Source organism: Cyanistes caeruleus, chromosome 14 (genome assembly GCF_971803275.1).
Source record: "Cyanistes caeruleus chromosome 14, bCyaCae1.hap1.1, whole genome shotgun sequence".
Taxonomy (NCBI): Eukaryota; Metazoa; Chordata; class Aves; order Passeriformes; family Paridae; genus Cyanistes; species Cyanistes caeruleus.
This window is the reverse complement of record NC_141714.1, coordinates 9,493,170-9,519,555: the sequence shown is the minus strand read 5'-3', so window position 1 is coordinate 9,519,555 and position 26,386 is coordinate 9,493,170. Positions and strand designations below refer to the sequence as shown.

The 26,386-nt window shown below is 38.4% G+C and overlaps 1 protein-coding gene and 1 long non-coding RNA gene across 3 annotated transcripts in view; one reads left to right on the top strand and one right to left on the bottom strand.

The window, feature by feature from the left end:
* GAB3 (GRB2 associated binding protein 3) overlaps nt 1–26,386 on the top strand; it is a 774,285-nt gene that overhangs the window by 446,763 nt on the left and 301,136 nt on the right. The gene's annotated exons all lie outside the window — the stretch shown is intronic.
* The window catches only part of LOC111928716 (uncharacterized), an 83,410-nt gene continuing 80,522 nt past the window's right edge, over nt 23,499–26,386 (bottom strand). The window contains exon 7 of the long non-coding RNA XR_015276469.1: nt 23,499–23,699. This is a non-coding gene — a long non-coding RNA (uncharacterized LOC111928716). The remainder of the gene's footprint in view (nt 23,700–26,386) is intronic.

The following is a 26,386-nucleotide window of genomic DNA, read 5'->3' as shown; positions in this document are numbered from 1 at the left end:
GTTTCTCCTTAGCAGGTCACATTGCTGCATGGGTGAATGGAATAATTTATATTCATTCCAGGTCCCACTCAATTAGAGATGGACCTTGATTTTGGTTTTTAGCATTCAAAACTCTGAGAAATCTTGATCTATCCTAGCTTGTTACATTAAGGAGAGTCAGCTTCCAATCTCTAGCCCCCAGCAGTGCACTCTGCATTACACCTGTCCTGAATTCTGTGCCTTAGCAGCCCAGCAGAGGTGCAAATAATTGTGCTCGAAGTGGAATGTAAATAGACATTGATACCTTTCAAGGGATAGCTGCAGGTAATGACAGCACAGCAAATTGCACAGAACCGTATTCTTGAAAAAATTCACCCCTTTTTGGGTTGGCAAGTCATTCATGAACCAATTTTGATTACTATGTATTTATTTCTTGTCCATACATATTTCCCAGTTAGTTTCCATGAATTATTGTCAACATGTTGGCTACAACCAATTGATAGTTATGAATATTTGCTATTCATTATCAATGCAGTAAGACAGGTCACCAGGGGTCTATGTTATTGTTTCTGCGTTTGCTTTGGACAACTGTTTTAAAGAGGAGAGTAATGAATCCTGATATGAATAATGTAAAGAATAAAGAATCCAAGTGACAATTATCAAGTGAAAAAAACACTTCTGTCAAAATTCTTAGCTCAGAGATGGAAGGAGTCCGAGAATTAAGAATTCATAATTAGTATAGCCTCACAAATCATAACAAACAAAATAATTTTTGTCTATACAAGTATTCTCAAGCCAGTGTCTTTAACTATTGTTTAAAAAGCTACAGTGCCAGACATCATCCAGCATTCTTTTAAATGTAGCAGCTATTGTTTCAAACGCTAAAAATATTTATGTAGAAAGCAGAATTTGGTAATAGTTCTGAGCACGTAGAAATACACTAATGAGCTTTTGCAGAAGCAGCTCCTCTTGACTGGTTATTGCTACAGCTTCACAAGAGGATTTCCATCCTGCATAATTTAACAACAATGCTCTTAAACCTTGTGAAGTAAGCAAGTTTAAAGTTTTTTATACATATTCTCTATCTTCACACTGTTCGGAATTAAACCATTACAAGAAAACTATCTGTTAGGAGTAATTTCACTTGCACAGGCTATGGTACAGATCTCAAAACTATGCCAAGTTGTTTTCTGAACTGATCCCTCTTTGTGTAACCATTCCACCCCATTGATCCCTTAAAAATGAATGATGGAAAAGCATGAGTTTAGTGAGGAACTCCATATTAAATATCAAGACTGCAAATTAAACACTCAAAAGCTGAAAATGCCACTGATCTCCCTATTGATTTCTCACTAAAATCCTCCTGTCCAATCTGTCTGCACTCAGTTTTGCCAAACAAAAAACTGAAAATTGGAATAGGATGCATCTGGTGGCAATTCTGATCCCATTTATTATTACTGGCACCACTGGATATTTTTTATCAAAAAATCAAGTACTAGCTAGCATGTGCAACAATAGGAAATCTGCATTGTAAAGGGAGTGTCAGCCTTGGTGTTCCCTTGGCCAGGACACAGCACCCTGAGCCTTTCAACCAAAACACAACCATGAAATTCAATGCTCCAGAAAAACCCAGTTTCTCTGAATGGCCAAATGAATGTGAAAGCAGCACTTTAAGAACATCTACAGTGGATAACAAAAACCATTTAAGCTCAGTTACATCATCTTTGTTACCCAAATTTTGGGCTAAAGGCAAGATTTAGCCCCAGACAACTCTGCAGTACATGGGCTGTTCTGCTAAATGGGAACTAGAGAAAATGCTATTATATGGTTAATCATACAAAGAACATCAACTCATCATAGAACACAGAAATCTAAAAATTTAATGCTATTTATGAATAAAGCTTTTGTGGGAACTGTCAATGAAAAAAGAGCAACATTAGGAATTAGGTACAATTACAAGAATTTCCAAATTAAACATGCTACAGTCCAACAAGCCAAACAAGGACTACAGGAGTTCACTTGCTGACATGTAACTGGGATTTGCCCTAATGTTATGACAAGTGTCACATAACTCAAGAGAAAATGAGAAATTCTGAGCAGTCATCAGAGTGGGAAACCTGACAAATAGGGCCCAATGCCACACGCTGAGGAAAACCAAAACTGAACATCTGTTCATTAAGTGATCTCTGTCCATATTGTGCACTGAATGGAGCTGGGGCCCAATGTCAAAATAGAATATGCTTATTTAACTAAAATCTCATCATCAGAGACACAACATTGCATAAGCCCCCCCTGATTCTCTCTGTTTAAAAATTCATGGCCTTGTCTTTGGAAACTAGCAAAATTCTTTTGTTATAGTTCTGTGTATAATGATTATACACAAAGCTTTGTGATGGGGTAGAAAGCCTGTGCTAAAAAAGCAGCAAAAAAAAAAAAAAGAATTTTCACAAAGTTTGAATGTCATAGACTTCACCAGAGGGAAGCTTAACTTCACATCTTTCTGGGAAACCATTCCTATGTCACTGGTTTAATCTAAAATGTAAGATTAGGTAATGAAAGAGTAAAGAAGAGCTTTAATGTTTAGATTTTACCTCTGGTTGCTACAAGCACTGTAAATTGGCTCTTCAATAGAAAAATGAAAAGACAGACAATGGATGAATTCCTGAACCAGATGGTTAAATTCAAAGAAGGCCATGTAAGTGTACTTTGGCCTGTCAAAGTGAGCCATGTGAGGTAGATGGGCTATAGAAATATGGGACTCACCATACATTAGCAATCACAGACACACTCTAATCAGGACAGCACTTTAAACTTGTACCTCAAAGGCAACAAAAAGTGTTGGCTGTGTTTGATTGGAGTGAATGTTCATTGATTTCACAGTGTCCTAAAACTTCATTCAAGGTTCTTCTGGAAAGGATAAAATAAAGTGGCATGTGGTAATTGCCTTGACATCTTTCAGGAAAAATCAATAATGAATATGAGTGAAGGTTCAGAAAAGAAAGAGATCTACTGCTGGGCTAACCTAGAGGGTTTAAATTAAACTAACTAGATTTGATAAACAGTGAAGTCTCTCTCATCCATGTATTGTAGGTGAACTTAGTTATATTGCTTCTGAGAGTGAAGTGCTAATTTCATCCTGGCAGCATCCCCAGGCAGGACACAGCTGACACTGCATGGTTTCTCTGGGCACTCAGCTCTGCAGGGTCCTGGGATCCAGACCCATGCCACTCCTGCCCTCCCAAGCCCTGTGTCTCTTCCTCTGCAGTGATGGGCAGCCATGATCAATTATGTGCTGAACAGACACCCCAACCAACCAAGCAGGCTGAAAATTGCCTGTGAGAGCAAAGAAATGGTGAGCCAGGAGAGACAAAGGTGGTGGGGAGTGGGGAAAGAAGGAAAGGATATTTCTGCTGCCAAAGGCATGGGCAGGCTGAGATCTCTCTGATGAACTGTCACTTTTCTTGCAGATGCTGCTGTTCCTGGTCTTCAGGTCATGGATGCACTTTTGAAAGCATTTACCTCTAAACTGGACATGCAAAATAGTCAGATGTGTGGCTTGTATTTTAAATTACCCTGAGAAAGAGTAAAATCCTCTTGTGGCAAAATTTCATTACAGAGCTTCACTCTTTGCTATACTGAAATTTCATAAAAGAACTACTCTTCTACAGCATGATACTCAGGATTACAGGGAGGAAAAAAATAGAAATATGGTTACCCAAGATGGTCTACACATCCTCGACATTTGCATTGAAAGGAAATACTGCTAGAGATTCTCTTCTCCTTCATTTTTTACTGAGCAAATTTTTCTCTGCTTCTGTGCACAGGCATAACTGTTATACACTAAAGAAAAGGTTGTTTGTGGGAGCCCCTAATTAATGGTGAATAACACTGGTTACCAACAAAACAAGTTCATTTTCCCAGAGTTCAGATACTGGCAGCAAGCTTTCCCTGGGAGTGTACAAAGCTAATGAAAAGTCTGTTCATTTTGCAGCTCAGATACAGACAATATTTATTCCTCTAGTTTTCCAAAATGAACATATAGTCATCAGATGTAATTGTTTACCAAATTTGATACTTTTATATAGTGTCGTTCTGGAGCCTGAATAAGCACAAATAAGGCAGAAATGTAACACAGAGAGGAGGAAAGAAATTGCTCACAGAATCCAAGCAAACCTTCATTGTACTTCGTGTTCTTTCTAAAACATTGCAGTCTGGGTCTGCTCTTTGTACTTTATTAGCACCATCTAAGGGAAGAAAATGGAAAGCACCTAAGGCAGGACAGAATTAGTAAACGGTGAAATCTTTTCACTGTAGTGAAAATCTATGTCAGAATGTTTCAAATCAAGAGACACAAAAATCATATTTTAGTTCTCAAATTACCTACCAAAAAAATACTGATTAAATTTATCAGTGAAAAAAAAATCAGAACATTAGAACGTAACTCTTGGTTTTCAAATTTGAGCTAATATTCATATACAGAAACAAGAAATAGTGAGGGGTTTTCCCTCCATTAATAGTTCCACATTAATGGAAGAGGTGTAGGATGTGGTGACCCACAGAAGAATGAAATAATTCATTTGGGTAATAAAAGATTGCAATATTTTTTTCAGAAATAAATTAATACGCACTTTGTGGGGAGGCAGGAAGTGGGAGCTGTTAACACCTATCCAAAATTAAAACAAAAGGCTTGGGTTCACAGTCATGGCAATTTGGTGTGACAAAAAGTCACCTAATAAATCAACCTGGAAAGCCAATACAGCTCAGCAATTAGCTGTAGGTGTAGAAATTACCATTTTCCCACCCAGTGGGGTGATCAGTGTTGATTTTCAGCTCTCTAGCTCAGTACCTGCGTTAGGATTTTTGCACTTAACTAGCTGAGAGTTCTCCAGCTTCTGACTGGGACAGGCTGGACAGCTGCTGGGAGGTGCCAGGGCTCTGAGGAGTCCTGCCTGGGCCAGTGCCACAAGGAAAACCTTTCTCCTCCTTGGCTGGTCCTGCTGAGACCCCTGCATTTATGAAGCGTAGAGAGAGAAAACATACTTGGGAAAGACTTTTTGTCTTTGGGAAATAAAGCAAAGACTGACTTCTGAAACCTGGTGTCTTATTCTAGCTTTATGTTTGCTACAGCAAGCACCTTGTCCTACCTTCTTGCTTCAGTTCAACTCTATTGAGCTGATTAACTTTGTGTTTTCATCATAAATATTCACTATACATTAAACTCAATTTGTGCCTTTATGTTGTCTTATCCTCTTGTCATTTGACTTCTGTTTGTGAGTTCTAAAGTCTTTATTTCTCCTGTTTTAAATTAAAAAACTATTTTATGTTAAGCAATTAGAAATTATTATAAAGATTCTTCCTTCATAAAACAGCTTTCTCACTGAATATGGAAACAATTTATCAGCATGTGAATCATGCTTGCATCTGTTCCATTTGCAAAATAAAGGGACAACCAGAGTGAAATAACTAGAACATAAAGAAAAAACCTATAAATAATAGGTTCTTCAATGTAACAAAAAATTACATACAGCACCAAAAAGAGAGAAATTTAGGTTAGAGAAAAAAGACACAAATCTTACAAAGAGGACAAACAATTACTGGAGTCCTTTGCCACATTTTATACAGGGACCTCTATCATGGTCATTTTTAAAGTAGGATATGACATCTTTCCAGAAGCTCTACTGTGCTTCAATTAAGAAATAATTAATCCAAGTCTCCTCTACCATGTTATAAAGGAGGTCAGATTAAAAGATCACAATAATAAAAAAAAAAGTCAAATCACTCTGCACTATGAATAATTTGTCTGATATCTTTTTTCTTGTTCAACCATTAACATTTGCACATGTTAACTACTTGTCCTGTATAATGCAGTAAATAGTGCTTATTGAGCAAAAACCTTACAATAAGATTATCTATTACTTACACAGTAATTTCCTCTTTTCTCAAAGAAAACTTTGAGAATTAATCTCCATTTCTAGTGCTTCAAAATTTTAAATGCAAAATTTGCTTCATGTACTTACTGCAAAATATTATTTTCAACTTAGATATTGTAACAAGGATTCCTTTCCTCTGGTTTGTGCACAGAATACATATAAAAAACAGAGATGTGAATGCAGTCTGACTTTGCTTAAAAATCTAAACTTTTGTCACAGGTTTTACAGAAACAGGCTCAGTTCAATTTATTGGTTAATTCAGTACCCTTAGAACGTAAAGGAAATGGATGCAGGAGCTTTCACAGCTAGTCAGAGAAGAAAGACATTTTCTCAGATCTATCTAAACAACTTATTCAATTTTGTGCTGCAAGTCAACCTATTAATTTACTTGCTTTCATTTTAGCTGTCCTTATAAACAGATGTCAATTGCAGTCAGCAAGTAGAACAAAATAAAACAAAACTTAAATGGAAAAAGGCAAAAGAAAACAAACACAAGAAGATAGCAGCTAGTTCTACATGACAATTCAAGTATCCTCAGAAACAATTTTTATCTGCCACAGGAACAACAGGGCCTGCCTTTCCTCTTGCAGAAACACACATGCAGGGTTTATAAGAGTTTATAAGGAGAAGGAGCATGATGACAAAGCAAAACAGTTTGGTGGTATGAAGGTTAAGTAACTGTTTATCAGCCTTTGAATATTCTGTGGCTTTAGCTCATACCTACCTACACAGAGTGGAAAACATGATGACAAAGCCATCCCCCAGCTGCTGAGGCTGCATGGGGAGCACATGAAGAGAACACACACACACTGAGCCAGGTGTGCAGGAGATGCCATTATCAGAATCAGAACTTGCTTTGGTTTCCCAGCACAGTGGGAATACATGACTTGCTCTTTCTATGCATTAAACCTGTTTGATGTCCACCTCAAAGAGCATGGCTGCTTCTATTCCCTTTCCCTGCAGTGCCACTGGAAAGAACCCATTACTTGGGTCGAATATTTTCTGAAGGTAAGACAAGAGTTTTTGTCACATTTTTTGGCTGAATAACTTTTACTGAAATCTCTTTATAACAGCAAGATTTCAGTGAAATTTAGTTTGAGTTGATATTCAAACCAGTATTTTTCCTCCTTTCCCCAAACAAAGGAGGGGACAGAAGTCTTCCTGTTGTCCCAGAGCTGAGGAAAACCTGTGGGCTATACCTTCACAGCACATACAACATAGAAATATAAAGATAAACATGCTAAACATGCATGTGACTGCCACCCTTTCTCAACTGTCATCATGGTAACCTCTGCCAGCACTGCAGAGCCAGTGCTGGGCTGAGGCACAGGGCCCCCAGTGGCCTGTTTGCCATGGCAGAAAAGACAGTGTCTCTCCTAGAAAAACACTGCTGGTTCATTGTCCTCTACTCATGGGAATGGAAGGTACTAAGGCATATATAGGAGCCAACACAGTGAAACAGGAAAACACGTATGAGGAAGCTTAAACAATACAGCAGTGGAGGAAACAGTAAAGATTTTCTCCCTTCTGTATCCATGCAGGATCTTAGTTCATTATTAAAGCATGCACCTGCTCAGTATGCTGTGTGCTACACAACATATATGTTGTTCTTTTATCTACAAAAGGCGTACATTTTATTTCCTTTGGGGAACAGCTTTTCTTTAAACCCCTACCTGCAAATTACTAAGAACATTGCTAGTGCTTTAAAAACAACAAATTGTTGTAATAACATTAAATTGTATTTGTGACTACACTGAAGATAGATCAACCCAAAGTTCATGCCACAGCAAAGATTTCATTTCCACTGAAAAAAGTAGTAAGATGCTCCTCTAAAATAGACTCCAATGTGCTTTTCTAAACTATTTTATATCTTTGGAAATCATGTATGTCATTCAAGAACTGCATTCTTGCATTCAAGAACTGCAAATCCTCAGGATGCTCCAACAGCACATTAGCTTTATTACTTTAGATTGGCTTTTCATATAGTACTCACAGTGCATTTGAGTTAACAACTTAGCAACCCACATATTGAAACACATCATTTCTTGAATTCCCAGACTTACAGAACTGTGTTCTCCTGTACACTGACAAGGCTCCAGTGAAGTTATTGCATCTTTAACAACTTGTGCCAAAATATAAGGATTATTGTGAATTCATGACCCCATCAAAGTCAGTGAAAATTTCCACTGGTTTCAATAGAGGCAAGTTTTTGCCATTGATTTTTAGAACTCATCCCTTTCTCTTTGCATCATCTTTTTGCATAACCAGAGAATCAGCTTCATCCAGCTAATTTCACACATCCAAGTGACGCTCTATATATACAATTAAAAGAATGAAAGGCGTTGCCTTAAGACAATCCAAGAACTGCAGCAGCTCAGCCATACTTAGGAAATCTTTCCCTCTCTCTGTAAGCAGTGAGTGCTGCTAACTGAAGAGACTTGAGTGTGGAGGAAGGTGAACATTAGAAAGAGTGTATAAAGGCAAAAATTCTGGTGGGATGATGACTCAAAATAAGTGGTCCAGTCTCTGCAAGCAAAGCTGAAGACAGAAATGCACAAAAATTGAAAGTTTAGAGATGAAGATTTGGCGTGAAGCACTTCCTTTAACCATCCTGCTGGTCCCTTGCACAGCAGTGCTGGTAGATTCCTGGAGCTGGGCTGCAGAAGGGACATCCTTGCATTTCCCAGGAGAAAGAGCCTCATTCAGCAACATTTATTTGAGAGTACAATATTACTAATTCCATTACTTAACTGCATTTACCACTAGAAAAGTTTTTTCTGAGGTCTAATCTAAGTGTCTCTGGCTGCAGGCATACATGTAAACTCAGTCTATTATGTCTTTTCACAGTCCAGTGAACATAGAGTATTTTTCTCTTTGTAGAATCTTTCTATATATTCAAAGATGTTGCAAAACCTCAGTTTCCTTTCCCCTAAAGTAGACTACACTAGTTCTTCCAGTATTTAACATCTTGTAAGCAAGAAAACAACCTCAGCAAAGAAAACCCCTTGGCATTCTCCCTGGTTGAGGTCTATTACTTTTCTTAGAAAACTGGTAACAGTAGCATAGAAGATGGAATGAACAAATTCTATGCCGTAAACACAGTCCTTGGATTGTCCCACAGTTACTTTGGCATGGTAAGGTAATGTTAACCTGTGTTTAGTTTATGATTGAAAGCCTGCAGGCTCAACTAATAATGAGTACCTAATTATTCCTTATTTAAATACTGCACTTTGGGATTTTATTCATTCAAAATGTACATTTGCATGAATATTTGCATAAGTGTAAGACCTGACCTTATTGAGTGCCAGAATTCCCAAAATTATCAAGAATTTTGATCATTTTCTGCAAAGCCACTTCAATCCCTTCTGGATCTCACAACCTAAAAAATCTATAAAATAAACTCAATTCCAGCAGACAATGATGAAAATATAGAAGTGTACAAGACCAACCAACCAGAGTTGACTTAATTTATGTCTCTGACATGACTTGGTTATTGACATCCATGACTTCAGTGCTGTTTTCAACCAGCTGGGGATACACACCACAACAATTTTGTCTGGAAAACACTCCCTGTTTCAGGAATGGTGTACTGAGGTGTGCTGCTTACCTCCCATCTGACAACTGAGGGCATTAATTTATCATGACAAACAACCTTGTACTTACTTAAGTTTGCCTCTCTCTTCCTGCACTCTCTTTATGCAAATTTAGCCCAGCTGAGTATCAAATCCTCCTGTCCTGAGGTCATCTTTAGATTTTTTTCTTTAAAAAAGCTTTCACATTTATAGCACAAAATGCAGTGATTCTGACTCTCTACCAGGCAACAGCATTTTTACATGATCCTTTAATAGGACCTGCAAAAGCAGCCCAGCTTGACTGATTTCAGGGGATCCACTGCCTTTCAGATTAAGATACAAACACAAACTTGGAGGGAGAATCACCTCTGTGTGGGGAGGCTTTATAGAAAAATCCATGGAAAGGGAAGGAGAAATCACTCACCTCACCCCATTCCTCCCTCCACAAGGCAAGAACTTAGATGAGGAAGGAGCCTAAAAAGAGCAGCACAGAGCAGGGCTTTTTCCACTCTCTAAAGAAGTCCTTTTCTCTCTGTACTCTCAGTACAGAGCAGTTTTTCTCTCAGTTCCAGCATCAGAACCTTGTGTACCATGTCAACTTTTCCCCATTTATTTAGGCTGCAGTCATTGTCTCAGGCATTCTCCTTTTCCCATACTTGTTGACAGAGAAGGACAAGGAGCTTCCAAACAGCACATCTTGCCCTATTCTCCAACACAGTTCAGTGTCATATTTGCCCTTTGAAGCCACTCCTTTTGAATTTTCCTGTGATGGTATGTAACCTCAAAATGCTTTGAACAGACTTTGATGCAGATGAAAACTGCATTCTCAAACCAAATTATTTCCTTTTTAAATATTATTTATTTATTTATTATTCAGTCTCTCCTGATGAACTTTTGCCATTGAGGAATCTGTGCTTAGCAGTGGTACCCCGTTACAGTGCTGGAAGCCTTGGTGGTAGCAGTAGTTTACCTCTGCATATTCTATGCATTTCTGTTTCATAACTCTTCTTTCCTATTTGTGGGTCAAATCCTGACTGTCCAGAGACTTCAAATCATATTCTTGCCTTGCATCTTGTTACTCCAATTCTCAGTAGATAGAAGTCATTGTTGCTGCATAGATTTTAGTAGTTTTATTTTCTACAGTTTTGTTCATCTAAGACAAGAATAGAGAGAGCGTAGAATAGAGAGAGTGTTTTAATGGTCCAGAATGGAATCCTGGGTTCCTAAAATCTGTAGCCAAAATCCAGCCAAAAGTACATCTTAAAATATGCTGAAAAAACCTCATTAAAGAATCAAGAAAGGTTCTTCCAAAGCACTTCTCCCTCAAAATACATGTTTGACCCAGGGCAGTCTGAACTCTCACTGAACTCTCACTGTGCATTACACCCACTCCTTGAGAGCTGCTTCTCTCTCTCCTACACATGGCTTTCTGATCTGGCTGGTAAGGAAGGAGGCAACCCCTACTCAATCCAGCCTGTTTCAGCAGGTGGCTTCTTTACTACAGCCATCTGTGTTCTGTGCTGCAGCCAGACAGTCTTTTTCTTCATTGATGTATTTCTATAACTCCTGTTTTGTGCTCACATCCTCAGAAATCAGCTGTAACTGTACACTAGTGGACATGGAGCACAGGCACAGATTTCAGGTTCCTGCTTGGCTCAGTCCAGGTGCTCCTTGTGGACACTCGTGCACCAGCCTAGCAGGAGACTGATCTATAACCTACACACAAGATCCCTGCATCCTCCAAACCTGCTGAATGGGAGTTTATTTCAGTTAAGCATGCAGAGAGCCTGAGGCCACCCTTGTACACAGCAGAGGGAAAACAGGAGCTGGAAGCTGCACACATAAAATAGTGGGATCTTTATAACAGTATTGGATTACATACTATAACAAGCAGGGAAGAAAAAGGTACTGAGATGGAAGAGGACACTAGCAGAGCATATCAAAGGAAGAGAAAATCCATTCTTCATATGCAACTTTCCTGAACTAATCAGCATTTTCCTCTTAATTTGTATTAATTGTGCAAGAATCTATTTTTTCTGATCTGATACAAATTACTAAAGAATAAGCAGCTTGGGTTCTACTACACGTACTGATAAATAGTTGCTTCGCTCTTTAACAGTCTGCACTTTGAAAATTATTGAAGTCTTCCAGCCTTGAAAGGTGTATCTTCATTTCTGATACTTCCACACAGTGATTTGTGCCTCATCTTCAGAGGTGTTACAAGGCTGGTCCAAGCAGGACGGCAGGTGGATCTGCACCAGACTCCAGTCTGCACCTGAGCTCATGCCTTGCTGTATTGAGATACTCGTGAGTGCCGACACAGCGTTTCCCAAACTAAAAGAGACTCAAGAGGCTCCTAAAGGCCAGAAGGAGAGCTAGAGAAAAGTTTGAGGAAGTTTTTCTTTCAGAAACATATGCAGGTTCTGCAGGGAGAGAGGCAGCTGCTGAGTTCACTTACAAGGTGAACACTAATCAAATTTTCCAAAATCTCTGTGTTCCTTTTCTGCAAGGATGAATAGTTCATGCAGTACAGATAGGTACTCCTGAAGCTCTTTTACAGGAGCAATTTTAATCCTGCTGATATCTGGCTGGTCTGATTCATCTTCTCACAAATGTATTGATGTGTTTCTGTTCTGATCACATAGAGCCAAAATAAGACAGTTTGTGCATTTGGTCCAGGTTTGTAATGAGATGTGAGGTAAAACTTTCCCAGCTGCCTCAGTGCTGGCAACTCATAGCATAGAACACACTCCTGCCCCTTCCCCAGAGGGCCTCTTCCCAGCTCTAGGCCCTGGGAATTCAAAACAGTATCAGCTGTGCTGCATGGCAGAATCTCCAGTGGCTGTGCATAGGCAGGTCGTGATCTGTCTGATTTTCATGATCTGCCAGATGAAAGTGGCTGAAGTCTTGAGGAATTTCAGATTTCTTTCCTGTATCTTCTCATTTGTTTTCTCAAGGTCTTTGCCTCATTTGCCTAATTGATAGGCAAATATTCAACAGCTTTTAAAATCTTTTTATAGTATAGATTTTCTACCTAATTTTCCCATAACCTTACAATAAAGACAAAGGTAATAAAATAAACTACTTTTTTATCCCTCCCACTGAGTTGCTGGGTTTCTTTCTTCATTAACACCTTTCATCATTAACACCGTATACTAGACCCTTGATTTGCAGCCTCACTAAACTTGGAGAATTTTTTTCTGTAATAAACTTACAAAGTTTGTTTTAAAGATGAAACACAGGCATTTAACTGTCAAAAAACAAACTTCAAGCTGGCAGCTTTCTGTATTTCTGCCATTAAAGATAGCATACCTGGTCCTGTGGGTTTCTTTTCACTCAAGGAAATCTCTGAAGTTTGAATGGGAATTTTGAGTAAGCAAGGATCCATGGTGAAATATGCCTTCAAAGCCCTGCTATCCTGTCCAAGGGCACAATAAATTGCTCTCACATTGGGAGTCTAACGAAGATAAAGGGAAAGAAATCCTCCCCTCAGTCTGGCATCCCAATGCTGTGAATGAGTTGTAAGGATTACAGAAGCAGCCAAAGCACCGATATACCCTCTAAAGGAGGTTGTTTCAGTGGCAGCAAAGCTGAAACAGAATTAAATACTGCCAAACCCCCCATTTTTTATGTACACAGCTAAATATTAACTTAGTGTCAAGTCAGCTAGTTACAATCTATTGTAGCTCACTCACTCCAGAGATATCCCAATGACAATACTCTACTGATGACCCTGAGTGATTAGAGGGCACATCCAGCATAGTATAGTCTTAATTCCAGTCAGTTCTTGCAAAACTCCTCATTTTTAGACTTTTACACTTCTGAATACACTTTGGTCACCAAACAAGTCAGAACTTCTTATGAAGATGTCATTTTTCAGGTTGAAAGCTATGCCAGCTATACTGTTAATTATTTTCATTCTAAAAGTGAACATGACCCGTGTTTATTCAGTTATGGGACTCCTATTTCCTTTCCTGAACATCTCTCCCATTCCCATAGTCACTGCAGGCATGACCTGTTGTTGCTGTGCTCCAGGGTAAACCACCATTCATTTAAAACTAATGAGCAATCTACACAATCAGCAACCCAGAACTGGTGAACTTAAAACTGGACCTTAAATTTCTAGTGCTGATAATCTTCTTTGAACTGAATCAGCACTGAAATTTTGCTGTCCACTTACAGTTCTCCAAATGACTTTTTGTCATCAGATGACAGAGTCAACAAATATCCTGTTTAGTATGGAGCCAATTGCTGCAATCACCATGTATTCCCCCTTCTCTTCTGTCTCTATATGTTATCTTACAGTGTGACATTTTGCTATTAACAATGGGCCATGGAATGAAAAAGAAATTAAGAGAAGAAAGCATCAATATAAATAATCTGTAGAGAAAATGGAGACAGAGAAAGAAATAAATAAGTTATGAAGATGTCCTAGAAGCCTGTTTTACAGAGAGCATACAGATATTATACTATAATACACCTGAAGATAACCAAATTTAAAATCTTCCCCCGTTGGGTTGCTGAGGAGTTAAACATCCTTAAGCTTCAGGGTTCATGTAAGCCTAGTTATAGACTCCGACCCAAGTATTATTTGAAAAAAATAATAAGAAAACAAAGAGAGAAACAGCAGAAAAAAAGACAATATTTGGCATGAGTATTATGTAAAAGTCAAAGTTATAGTCATGGCAAATCTGCCATCAGGTTGCTGGGGAACACAATAGAAGGGCTATCCAGCTAGAGAACTTAAGTAATATCTAATAAGAGAAACAGGGCAGGTAGCGATGATGAAGCGTTGGTTTTGTTCCACATTAAATTTGACAATGGATAACATTCAGAATGAGGGAACAGCTCAATTAAACCAGGAACAAAGAGAATCACTCCAGAAATGTCAAGTCATATGTCAATCTATAGGTATAGTATCTACCAGATACTAACAAAGAAATACCCAAATTTCCACATAGTCTGGATGCATTTCTACCACACAAGTAAGGTATGATGTCCACATTGCTGATGCCAAGACCTATGCTAAAGCTCTTATTACTGTTTCCATCAACTAATGATCTATATTTTACAATAGTCTATTCAAAATGCTATGGAAAAAAACATCTCCTACTGATTTTACAATGCTTGTCAGCCTTTAACTCCTTGTTCCTGCTGTCTCCTGAATCTTAACCAGTCCATTTCCCACCCACCAAGTGTTTCTGCATCTTTCTGTTGACTCCCAGTCTCTTGTCTCTAATCTGTTGTTCCCTTCTCTCCCCATCTTCTCTAGCTCCACAATCCAAGTCATCACCCATCCCCAATCTTTTGTCAGCCACCCTTCCACAACACCTTCTTACATCAGACACAGCAAGCCTAATTTTGTGTTCAGAAAATAATTGGAATAATGAGCAAAGCCCTCTAATCCTTAGTGGATTTTCTCAACTAGAAAAACAACACAAAATTTCCTATTTCTCTTCTTATAAGTCTTGAAAACAAAACTTTACCACTAGACATGGAAATGAGGAAGAAATCTAGTGTCCTTGACTGTGTTTGTTGTTTTTCCAACATCTTTGGATTACACAGACTGGATACATTTCAAGAAAATACTAGTGCCTTATTAAGTAGTATATGGTTAGTGCAAAACATGTAAAAGTGAATTAGTATTTAAAATTATAGTAGCAGTTACACACATTTAGAGAATTGGTTCTTGCAATCATGAATGAAATATGGCAGCCATGTGCTTTATGCCAGCAAGAGCACTCAAGGAAAACATACTCATATTGTATGATACTACTGGAAGAAGGCATCTAATGATTATTAAAACACTTAGGAGACCCAGAGCTTAAGGCTGAGGTGATCCATCAGAATCATGCTACCTCTGAAACTATGGCAACACACACTGACCCCCTTCAGATTTCCTGTTTCCAAATCCACACAAAACTCAGTAAAGAAAAATCTCTGGACCAAGGGAGTATAACAAACATATTTCCACCTGTGTGGATGCAGTGGCAAAATAACAGGATAAAAAAATTATATCAGTCTTACATTGTAAACTTTCCTTTTGCTTTGCCTGCATAGAAGGCTAGTCTTGGTATCTGGATGAGAACTTTATACACACAGCAGCACCAGTACAGCAATACAGAAAATTAAAAAGTTTGTGCCACCACCTTTTACAACATAGGGACATAGGATAGAGACACTTATGTAGATACCTTCAGAACAAAATTCTTTGCAGACAAAAATAATTACTTTCCTATTAACAACATGTACTTAAAGATAAGAGTAAGCAATTCAAATTAAAGTATCTGCCATACCATCATGAGAGCAGCCTTGACTTTGCAAACACCTCCTTCCCATTTTGGTTGGCTGGGCAAGAGGAGCCCAAGTTGTCCCACATCCCTTGGCAGAAACATCTCATACATTCTGAGACAGTGCAGGTGACCAGAGAATGAAGCAAAAGCAATGTCCTGCCATCCTCACCCCAAATGAATCCAAACAACCAGACCTCATTTGCTTTGGTCCCTGAGAACACACACTCCCACATACAACAAACTGTACCATTTCCCAAACATATCTCAAAATTTATCTTCATTCTAATCTAAATACTCAGAAAAATATCACCTTGGTGCACCACAAAGGTAGCCAAAGAGGAAACCAAAGTTGTCTTTTTTTCCAGTTAAAGCCTATATAAGAAAAATAAAACAGATTTTAAGAATATCACTGAGTTTCCCCCTCCTTCCAAATACTGTTTTCCACCTTTAAATCACTGAGTGCCATCTGGATGAGCACCTTATCACTAACAGGGGGAATTCAGTGTTTGTATTTATATTTGCATTTATATGGCATTCTCATACACTGTATCTCAAACCACTGACAGAGCAATGAATCACAGACTGGTGAGTGGTGACGCATCACGGCAGCATCATCACACAAACGGTACAGCTGGAAATGCTTTGGGTGCTAATTAATCTTGGCTGCTAGTAATTCAGAGAGAGGAGAGCCGGGCCTGACAGATTTGGCTCTGCCTTACAGTTTGGGGGAGAGCTCAGAGAGACAGCATTTTAAAAATTGCTTTAGGAATGCCTGACATAGCATTTCATTGAGGGGATGGGACCAGCACAGTGCTCTCAAAAGACATCATGTGTCATAGATGCTTGACTAAAATACTGTGGGCTTCAAATAATTTCTTCTCTTATTTGAAAACATAAACAGACTACATCTGAGATATTTGGGAACCTAGAAGATCATTTAGTATGAGTGAATTCATAAAAATCACTGAGAGTATTCAGGAGAAAAACAAACAAATAAACAAACAAACCCACCAAAAAAAACAAACAAACCCACCAAAAAACCAAAACACCAGAACTACTCAGCTTTCAAATGATGTCAAAAAAAAAACAAAAAAGAAAAAAAAAAAAAAAGTAAAATTCAGAGAGTCTGCTCAAAGTCTGACTCAGGCTACTTGCAAAACCTGGATACAGTTTGGAGAAACCAAGGGATCATCCCTTCTTAATTTGCAACTCAAAGCCACAGATGGTACAGATTTGAGACTACTTTTAAGAGCAGTAAGACCTGTCCTACTATAGGGATCAACCCAGGGATTCTGCAGCTAATAATGCAGCCACGCAAGACATGCACATCTGCCTGCTTCCCACAGAAACTGAGACACTTCCAGGTTCACTAAAGCCATCCTGCGCTGCTAGCAGGAAAGAATTGCTGTATTGATGAGGAAGTCAGGATTCCTGCAGGACAACCCCTTTCATGTGATGGAAAGGAATGGGAGTGTCTCCAAACAGCCTCTCTCTGTACCTCATGCAAGAGGCTGCCACATCAGAGCCCCACATAATTCATGTTTCTCATTTCTCATCAGCCCTCTCATTTGGTCCCACTCACACCAGCAACCTCAGTTGTAGTGCTGAGGCTGCAGACTGCTCTGATTAATTGTTCTCATTACAAGCTCATTTTTTAAATTTCCCTTAATTTTAATGCAGAACTTTTCTCTGGAACCTGACTTGTAATAAGCAAAAAGCAGTAATAAGTTTGAAAACAGGTCCCAGTGGCTGGCAAGATGTGACGGCTTCACCAAAGAGAGAAAAATGAGCAGGCAGCCCCTCAGAAGAGTGGAGCTAATGATGAGCAATCACAAGCCAAGTGACCTACAGACATACATAACAGGAGCTAGCACTCAGGAGAGGAACAGCAAGAAGCAGCATTGCAGAAAGTGCCCATGGGAAGTGCCCTACAACACCTGGATAAGCCCTGCCATGCATGCTTCTGGAGAGGCCAGAGCAACGACAGGGGCTTCACTCCAAATGACAGGAGAGGCACATTTCTTTATTAAAATGGCACATTTACAGTAGGGATTTTTTTTCAGATAAGTGAAAAGTACATAGAATTCCAAGCAGTCCTCAGAGATGTCAGGAAAATTAATCCACAAACACTAGAGGTTTACGTCCAAAAAGGAGACAGAGGAGTCCTTTTACTTTATTCAAATAAAGAGAGAGGCCATGGGGCATCACTGCAAATAATTGCAAAACCAAAATGACCTAGGAACAAGAAATTAAGTCAATGATAACTAAAGTTTGTAAAGACAATTGTTAAAAATTAAAAGAGGAGGGATTGAGAGGAATGTTAGGTTTGTCTTTACAAACAAGCTGTGGGTCTGCTGATAAGATGCAACTATCATTGAGAGAAAACAGAAACAATAGGATGAATTCCACTGAAAGATGAAAGAGACAGTGGGGAAACACCATAAAATTCCACAAGAGTTAAGAATGAAGAGGGGGATTATGCATTAGGGGGGAATCTTAGGTATTGGGCATTCCAGGAAGTCTGTACCTCTCAAGTACCTCAGCCTATGGGGAAAGAGAGAAGGGACAAGCGGCCGGGAATTAGGATAAAAAGGAGGCTGCGCCCTCAAAAAATTTGAGAGACCCCAGGGGAATGCCCCATGGCCTCTCCCTTTATTCAAATAAAGTAAAGGGATGCCTCTGTCTCCTTTTTGGACATAGGCCTCTGGTGTTTGTGGATTAATTTTCCTGACAGACATAAATCAGAGGAGTTGCTGTGGACTTACTATAAGCATAGTAAAATAGCAAATGTCACTCCCTCTTCGCTTTAACACTGACAACATTCCCTTTGAAACAGAATTATTGTGAATGTAAACTTGAGAAATGAGGGGGACAGAAATGTTTTTTTTTTCCTAAACAGATTAAATCTTGAAGTACTGAATACAGCACTCCCAAGCATTCAAATGCACTGCCGGTAAAAGGGTGCATGATTGTTCTTTATGGACTAGTTTCCGTAAGTTCAATATTCAAAAAATTAATATTCTTCTACAACAGGCTTGAATGCTTAGACTTCTGTCACAACAATTCAGCTGTTCTGTGGTGAAAACAATAATTTAACTTACCTTGCCCTAGCTGATTGTGGAGTCATCATCCTGTGAGTGAATTCAAAGTTGCAGTGTCACAAATCAAAGGTTCTTAACAACCACTCTTTACTACAGAAAAGAGAATAAAGTCTGCTTTATTGAATAATACAGTGTTTGTTACTGAATACTACTTGCTGTTTGAATAATACTAACAGGATGAGGACTGTAGAAGCAAGGTACTGCTGTAAATCTTCAAGTACAAGGAGGCATGATCAGGAAGAAACTTCCATTTTCTCCAAATAATGTTTCTATTCTGTCACTGGCAGACACAATTCAAGGCAGCAATCGTGAGCTATAGGCATAGTACAGCTCCTCCAGCTATGAAAATGGAGTTAGGAAAAAGAAAAAAAAAGAGATGCAAAAACACAGGTTTTGCATCTAGTTCTCCTTCTGGTGTTATTCCTGTTGTAACAAAAAAAAGAAATTATAGTTTGCAACACAGGCCACGTGTAAAGTTATGCTAATTTAAAATACAGGAGCAACTACTATGAGGTAATTTTGCAGTTATTAAGTACTTACTGAACTCTAACTTCAAAACCAAATTTTTTGCAATGCATAAAGGATAGAGTATTACTGTACTTAGTGAAATGGATAATTAGCTGAATGCTCAGTAGACAGCAAGTTTGCCCTTGACTTTCCTTGCCACTGTTTGTCTTGCTTAGCTGCCATTTATGGATGCTTGACTAATAACCAGTTCAGCACTGTGTTTACTCCTTGACAGCTCAGGTTGCCTGACATTTCTCAGTTGCTCTGCACATGTATGCTGCTGAAAAACAAACAGATGTACCAATTCTAGTTCTTTGCAATCATTCCCCAGTCCTTATTTTTACCAATTAAAATTACTTCTTTAAGATTTACAGCCCCAAAATCCCATGCTCCCTGACACCTCAGTCTGTGGTTCAGTTCAGAGAGAGGCAATTTCTCCAGAAAGCCCAGTCTGAACCAATCAAATACATCTTGTTAAAGTCCAGCTAATCACAACCCTGTGCTTAATCACTTGAGCTTTTTCGGATAATTCCAGACAGCATTACATTTGAGGATTCTTGAAAAGCTCAGTATAACCCAGTATTCAAATAACCCAGATCACAGCTTGTTCATCAACCTGATACTGCTTTTTACAAATATTCATAAAGAATGGTGTCATAATTTGATATACAAAGTTTCTGAGAACTTGCTTATATTCTGCAAGTTGCCTGGATAGAGATCAATGTTCTGAGGACACTGAAAATGCCTCTGGGTTTCTGATGTTAATTTTTGCACATGTCATTTTAAAATAGCATTCCCTAACTCTTTAACTGTTATACATCCATGTATAAGATCAATTTCTACTTTGAGAAGGTTCTCAATTTGTGAAGCTTCTTGATGAACTAGCTAAAATTATGGATCTAACTATTTATTTTGTTTGGACAGGATCTAAGAGTTAAGTATTGTCCGTTGTTGCAGCTATTTTCAGAACAGAAGGTAGACTGAACACTGAGCTAAACAAAGCTTAGTTTACTATCACACTTTCTTTTACAAATATCAATCCATCTAAGCTTCCACTGTGCCACTTCATTCGAAGTCACCTTGGCCCTAATGTTATATTATAGCTGCAGTGCTAATTATTGCTCCTTTTCCTTGTGTTTCAGAGTTATGAATGAGTGGAGACATTTTCCATTAAAAATTTAAACCAGCTAGAATGTCATGACTGTGAGATGAAAGTAAGGTTGCTCAGAAAGTACTGGAGTAGATGAGAGAATTCTTCTCGAAGGAATGCCATGCCCTGTGGAGAGGGGTGAGCAGTGTCATGCCACAGCACTCCTTTATTTACAAGGCATGCGGCCACTCGTGAAGGAACGTAAATGGAGACTCTGCAGCCTCTCAGCAGGAGTCTCTCCAAGCCACCAGGGTGTTTTGCAGCCCCAAGGGTGGTATAAATGCCATCTCCCCAAGTTCAGCAGAAACCCAGGGTGGCCAGACTGCCCTGTGCTGGTCAGGGCTAGCAGCTGCTTCTATCCCCAGCTGCCCCAGTTTTCCCTTTACGGGAATACTGTAAATCCCCACACATTTCAGGAAATGAGAGTGGGTTTGCTGGCTTTAGTGATTAGTAGCACTTTAACTCCTGCTTTCCAGTAGTCCTGCTAACCAGACAGCAAAATACATTATAGGAAAGCTCCCAGATGCTCTCATTACAACCTTCCTATGATCTTAACATTATTTAATAGAGAAAATAATTTTTTAAAAATACATCTATTTTCAGTTTATTCTAACCTTCAAAGCTTGCTTGCCTTCAAAGAGAATTTCCACTTCTCCTGAGGATTATTTCTAAAATCAAGAATCATGAAATAATACTGAACCAGTTCATTTGCAAAGAAAATCATTAAAGTCACACAAGGTATAAGAAGAGGAAGATGACTAATCTGACCTTTTAATTAAATGATGAACACTAGTCAGCAACAACACGGTGAAATGACAAAGGAATAGCGACCTTTTTTATGTCTTTACTAAGAATGGAAACAGAGCACCATCAGCATTTAAATCTTTTCAAATAGTAAGTTATAGAACCACTGACCTCAGAAATAATTCATAATTACAACCTTCCAAGTTGAGTATATATATGGAATACATACTCTGCTCAGTGCATGGAAAAAGAGCTATTCTCAAGAATGACCAAGGGGAAAAAGGTCAGCCTGTCATATTTTACTAGTATTTGTCTTAAAGTCTACAAAATTTATTCCTCTGAAATGGATGGACTCTGCTTCAGTGACTCTGTCAAAGCCATTATAAAAGTAAGTTACCAAAGTGTTAAGATATAAACTGGACTTCAGTGAAGCCGCAAATGCTTAACACTAAAAGTGAAACAGTGCAGGGCTTTCTTTCCTAGCTATAATTCCACTCTTAGAAAAATAAAGTTAGAAATAAAAATAGGGGAGGGGCATGTCTGCACATAAAATGAGAGCTGGTTAAAACCAAGAAAGTAATTTTTCTTTTGTAAAGAGTTCTCTAACTTTCTATATTTTGAATTATAGCTTTCAAATTGAATTAATCCCAGCTTGAACAATAAGTTAAGGTCTCCATACTATCTGAACACGAGGAATTTACAAGTTATGAGTATTTACAGCCTGAATGAAGATAAAATAAAATAAAATAAAATTGAAACAGAGGTTGTGAGATTTTTTTTTCCTGGCTTTGTGGGTTATTCCTTAAATAAACTATATAGGCTTCAGGCACAAAATGACACTTGGGTGTCTGTGGTAGCTACATAGCAAATATCTCTGAAATGTATACTACTATTAAATATATACTCTGCTTGTGCAATTTGCTTGTAAACCAAGTAGGAGGCAGGAGTATACCACATGGTGAGCTGCATTTTTATTCAGATCCTCTGATCCAGTCATATTCTTCCCAAGCAGCACATCTAATCTGTTATCCAGAATTTGTTTTACGCTGCTTCCCATGACTGAATAAGGCTGAGACTGTAAATTCTGGCAGTATTTTTGGACACACACAGTTCTAACAGAAGCCAAAACTGCACTTCTATTGCCTTTGCTAACACCTGGCCCTTCAGCAAAGATCAAGGGCAGCATCAGTTCAGTACCAAGACACCTTCTCCCAAGAGGCTTTGCTCTACATTCCAGAGAAGGGAACTCAATGATGTTGAAACTTTTCCATCACCTCTTATTAATGACCAAATCATTAAAATGTATGGCCTTGCTATGGATCACCTGGAGCCTCTTTAGCCCATTATCGTGTCCCAGCTTTTAGCTGTATGTTGTTTGGACTCCTACGTTTATTTTGAACACCTGTTTTCCATTTTTTATCACATGACAGTGAGACATATCTACCTTCTCAAGGCTGAATACCAGTAACACAACTACAGAAAGTATGCACATGTATATTTTTATAACATTTCATAGGCTACATTTCATGGTTTGCTTCCTTATCCATTTTTCTGTTGACACAGAAGTAACTTCTGCTTCATCAGAATAATTTCAAATATAGAAAAATATATACAGGAAAAAGGATTTATTTTTTTTTTAAACCATATTCTTTGAAGGCATCAGCACATAGTTAGTTGTATGTCTTCACAAAATCCATCTCACAAGAGTGAAATGAGCTGTACAGACTTTCCATATAAATAGAAGTAAGTAAAAGCTCTACTTAAAGAGCTCTGCCACATATGACTTTCAGTCTTATTTCCACTTCCACCTTACACTGATAAAGCATTTTCAACTAGTACAACAACCAATTAATTGAAATTTTGTAATTTTTTAGTTATTTTCTGCTAGGACAAAACAAGGTCAAAAATATAAACAGTGTAGCTAAAAATGCAAAAAGCCTAAGGGAGTCTCTGAAGTCAGAGATTGCAGCATCAGACACATAATAGAGCTCTGTTTAAGTGAGCTCATGTGCAGACATTTTGTTTCTCAACTGTTTAACTGTCAGGACAGTTAAAAAGAAAGAGACTATAGTCATTTGCTATCTTAAGATTATTTCCAATATGCTGATTTGTGTATTTGATCAGGATGACAGCTTCTTGCCAGTGCTGACAAGTTATTGGCATTTGTGGATTTTTTTGACCTCTGCAACAATTATGCAAGAAGAAGAAAAAAATAAACTTACCTCTTTATTTCTAACTTATCAGGGTTTCGTTATCTAACCTGAAGTGAAAGAAGTTCTATGCACTTTCCCACATTTGTTTCTCATCTTTGCAAATCCCAGTGGCTCCACTGTCTCAAATGTGAGATAATATGTAGATCAATGAGGGCGGATGTAAAACTCTTGCTAAGCCATGTTTTCCCAGCTGGGGGTAAATTCACTTGCCTGTATGAAAAAATTTCCTAATTAGAAATGTCAAGTCTCTGTTAAAAGCTTCCAGAAATTGATGCTGAGCTCTACAAAAAGTTAACTATTCCATAGCTGTCTTACCTTACTCATCAGGAGAAACTTTCCCATATTATTCATAATTAGGGCTATAGTAGCAGCAGAATTTCAGAGTTTTACTGGGCAAGGGTTTCTGCCTATCAGCCGTGACAGCCCTGGGAATGTGCCCCAGGAGGACCAGCACCCTGGCACTGGGCACTGCCCAGGCTCTGGGCATCCATGGAGGGCAATTGCTTAGCTCCCAGAGACTCTCCACAGCCCAAATCCAGCTTGATCAGAGCAATTAGGAAAACCTTTGATTACCAGTCCACTGACACAAACTGCAACATTGCTCAGCTAAGAGAATAGCAGAGGAGTCCAAACTGTATAATTCCCAGGTTACAGAAATTAGAAAAATCTGGAGCTCTTTCAGTGCTTAAATTTTACATCCTTACCATTGGTAATGGATCTATTGAAATTCTGGTTTCAGTGTGAGACTAATAAAGGTAACATAACATATTCAAAACTTATATCCTATCCTCCACTTGTTATGGACTTTTCATCACCATAATATAGTTATACTCTGGATGGGTTTTTGCAATGTTACTGTATTTCCTGTCTCTCACTATAATTGGAAGACAGTTTAGAATAAAGGCACAGTTACAACTAACAGCAATTTTCCTATGTTAAAACTCTATTATTTGGTAGAATTGCAGAATGTCAATGTTGTTGAAGGTGGGAAATGGCTCTAAATATTTGCACAGAAGTACCTGACTCTGCATCCCATCTGATCACACTTATTTATGCACAAACCATTAAAAAGTTCACTGAAGCAGAGGTGATACCAAAGACTTGAGTAAGCATGGTGTAATGCCAGAATCATGGCCATAGCATTCATTTTACCCTTATTCCTAACTAAGGAGGTTTTTTCATGATAAAAGGTGATGTGCAGTACCTGTAAAAGAAAATCCCTTTAAATAAGTACAGATAAATTCAAGAGACAATAGCTAGAGGACACAAAATGATTCACACGAACACGCTCAGTATCAGAACAGAAAAAGGTACCTTTGTTCTCTGACTCCAGTATTTATATATTTTTGACAATGACCAGAGATTGGATAATTAAGTTACTACCTTCCCAAGGACACCGGTCATGAGAAACATCCATCTAAAGAAGTTTCTTAGAAGGAACATAGCAAACAACTTACATTTACAGAACTTTCATGGGAAAGTAACTAAAGCTATGAAAACATTATCAGAAGACTTAATTTTCAGGGCGACATAGCCATATTTTGTCGTCAACAAAAAAGTAAATTTGGATCTGTGTTCTCAATTAAGCTGAAAAATAAACAGGATGAAGAAAAAAAGAGTACCACAGACTACCACAGTGTTCAGTCAGATAACAGACTGCAAACCAGAGAGTGGAACCTTCCAATATAAGCTATATTAAGAGTTCATCTTAAACATTTGGTCTAAATGTAACAAAATACTCTGAATCTTGGACAGATTGAGCTCTTTGCAATAAACATTCAGGGGAAAAGAAAGCTCAGAACCCAACCATAGCTGGCCCCTGTCCATACTACTGCCAGCCACACTTCTAACACTCAAGAAACCCAGCAAGAAGCTTTATTTCTACCTGTCTATCCAAAGAGAAGTCTACTCAAACAAATACCGCCAGAAGTCACCTGCACCTTTTTTGTACATCTGAGCTTGCGATGTCAGTAATTGTCCTCCCTGCTTAGGCTGATAGCTATGAAATAACCTGTGTTTCACTGCCACTTGCAGAGTTACAGTTATTGCCACGATTACTGGTGAATAAGTACAGAGCTTCAGTGCCATTCTTGCCTTACGAGCAATCAAACAGCTCTACTGCATTCATCATACAATGACTAGAAATATTAAATTTGTGACTGTACTTTCTGTCCCCATAAGAAATAAAAATTATGGAGGAGAAGGAAAACAAGTAAATCAGTGTGGGTTTTTCCACCCACATGGATTTATTTATTTATTTAAATTTATTAACTGGCTAAAATGTAATGTCTCTACCACATTGTGAAATAGCTTTCAAATAATGAGAAAACATGAAAGCGGATGCAACAAATACGTGTTTCCCAGGAAGACAGCAGTTTCATTACTGGAAGAAAAACTAAACACATCTTGGAAAGGGAAATACATTTGAACTATAAAAACAGGGGTCTGAAGGATTGTTCAAAGTCTCACCATTTGATTCTAGCGCTCATACATATCAAATATCCTTTTTTTTCCTGTTTTGTTTGACTTGTACATAATGGCTATTTAGGGGGTTTCAAAGACAAGTAATAGAATAATTGAAGAAGAAACTAAAATGGGTTATATCATCTGTGAAGCTTCCATTTAAGAAAAGGCTACTGAAACCTGGTTAACATGCTCTTAAAAAACAAAAGTTAGGTGGCCTCCAGAGACCGTAATTAGGATTAAGGAAAACCCTTCTTCTCTCATCATTCTACAAGCAGATTATGGTTACAGCAGAAAAATAAAAAAGCGTGCGTATTCCCTCACAGAGTACAAAATGAACATGTGGCACTCACAGAGCAGGGCACAGTTACTCCTGGGAAAGGCAGCAGGACATCAGCATTACCCACAGCAACACTGGTGAGGAGGAGCAGGTA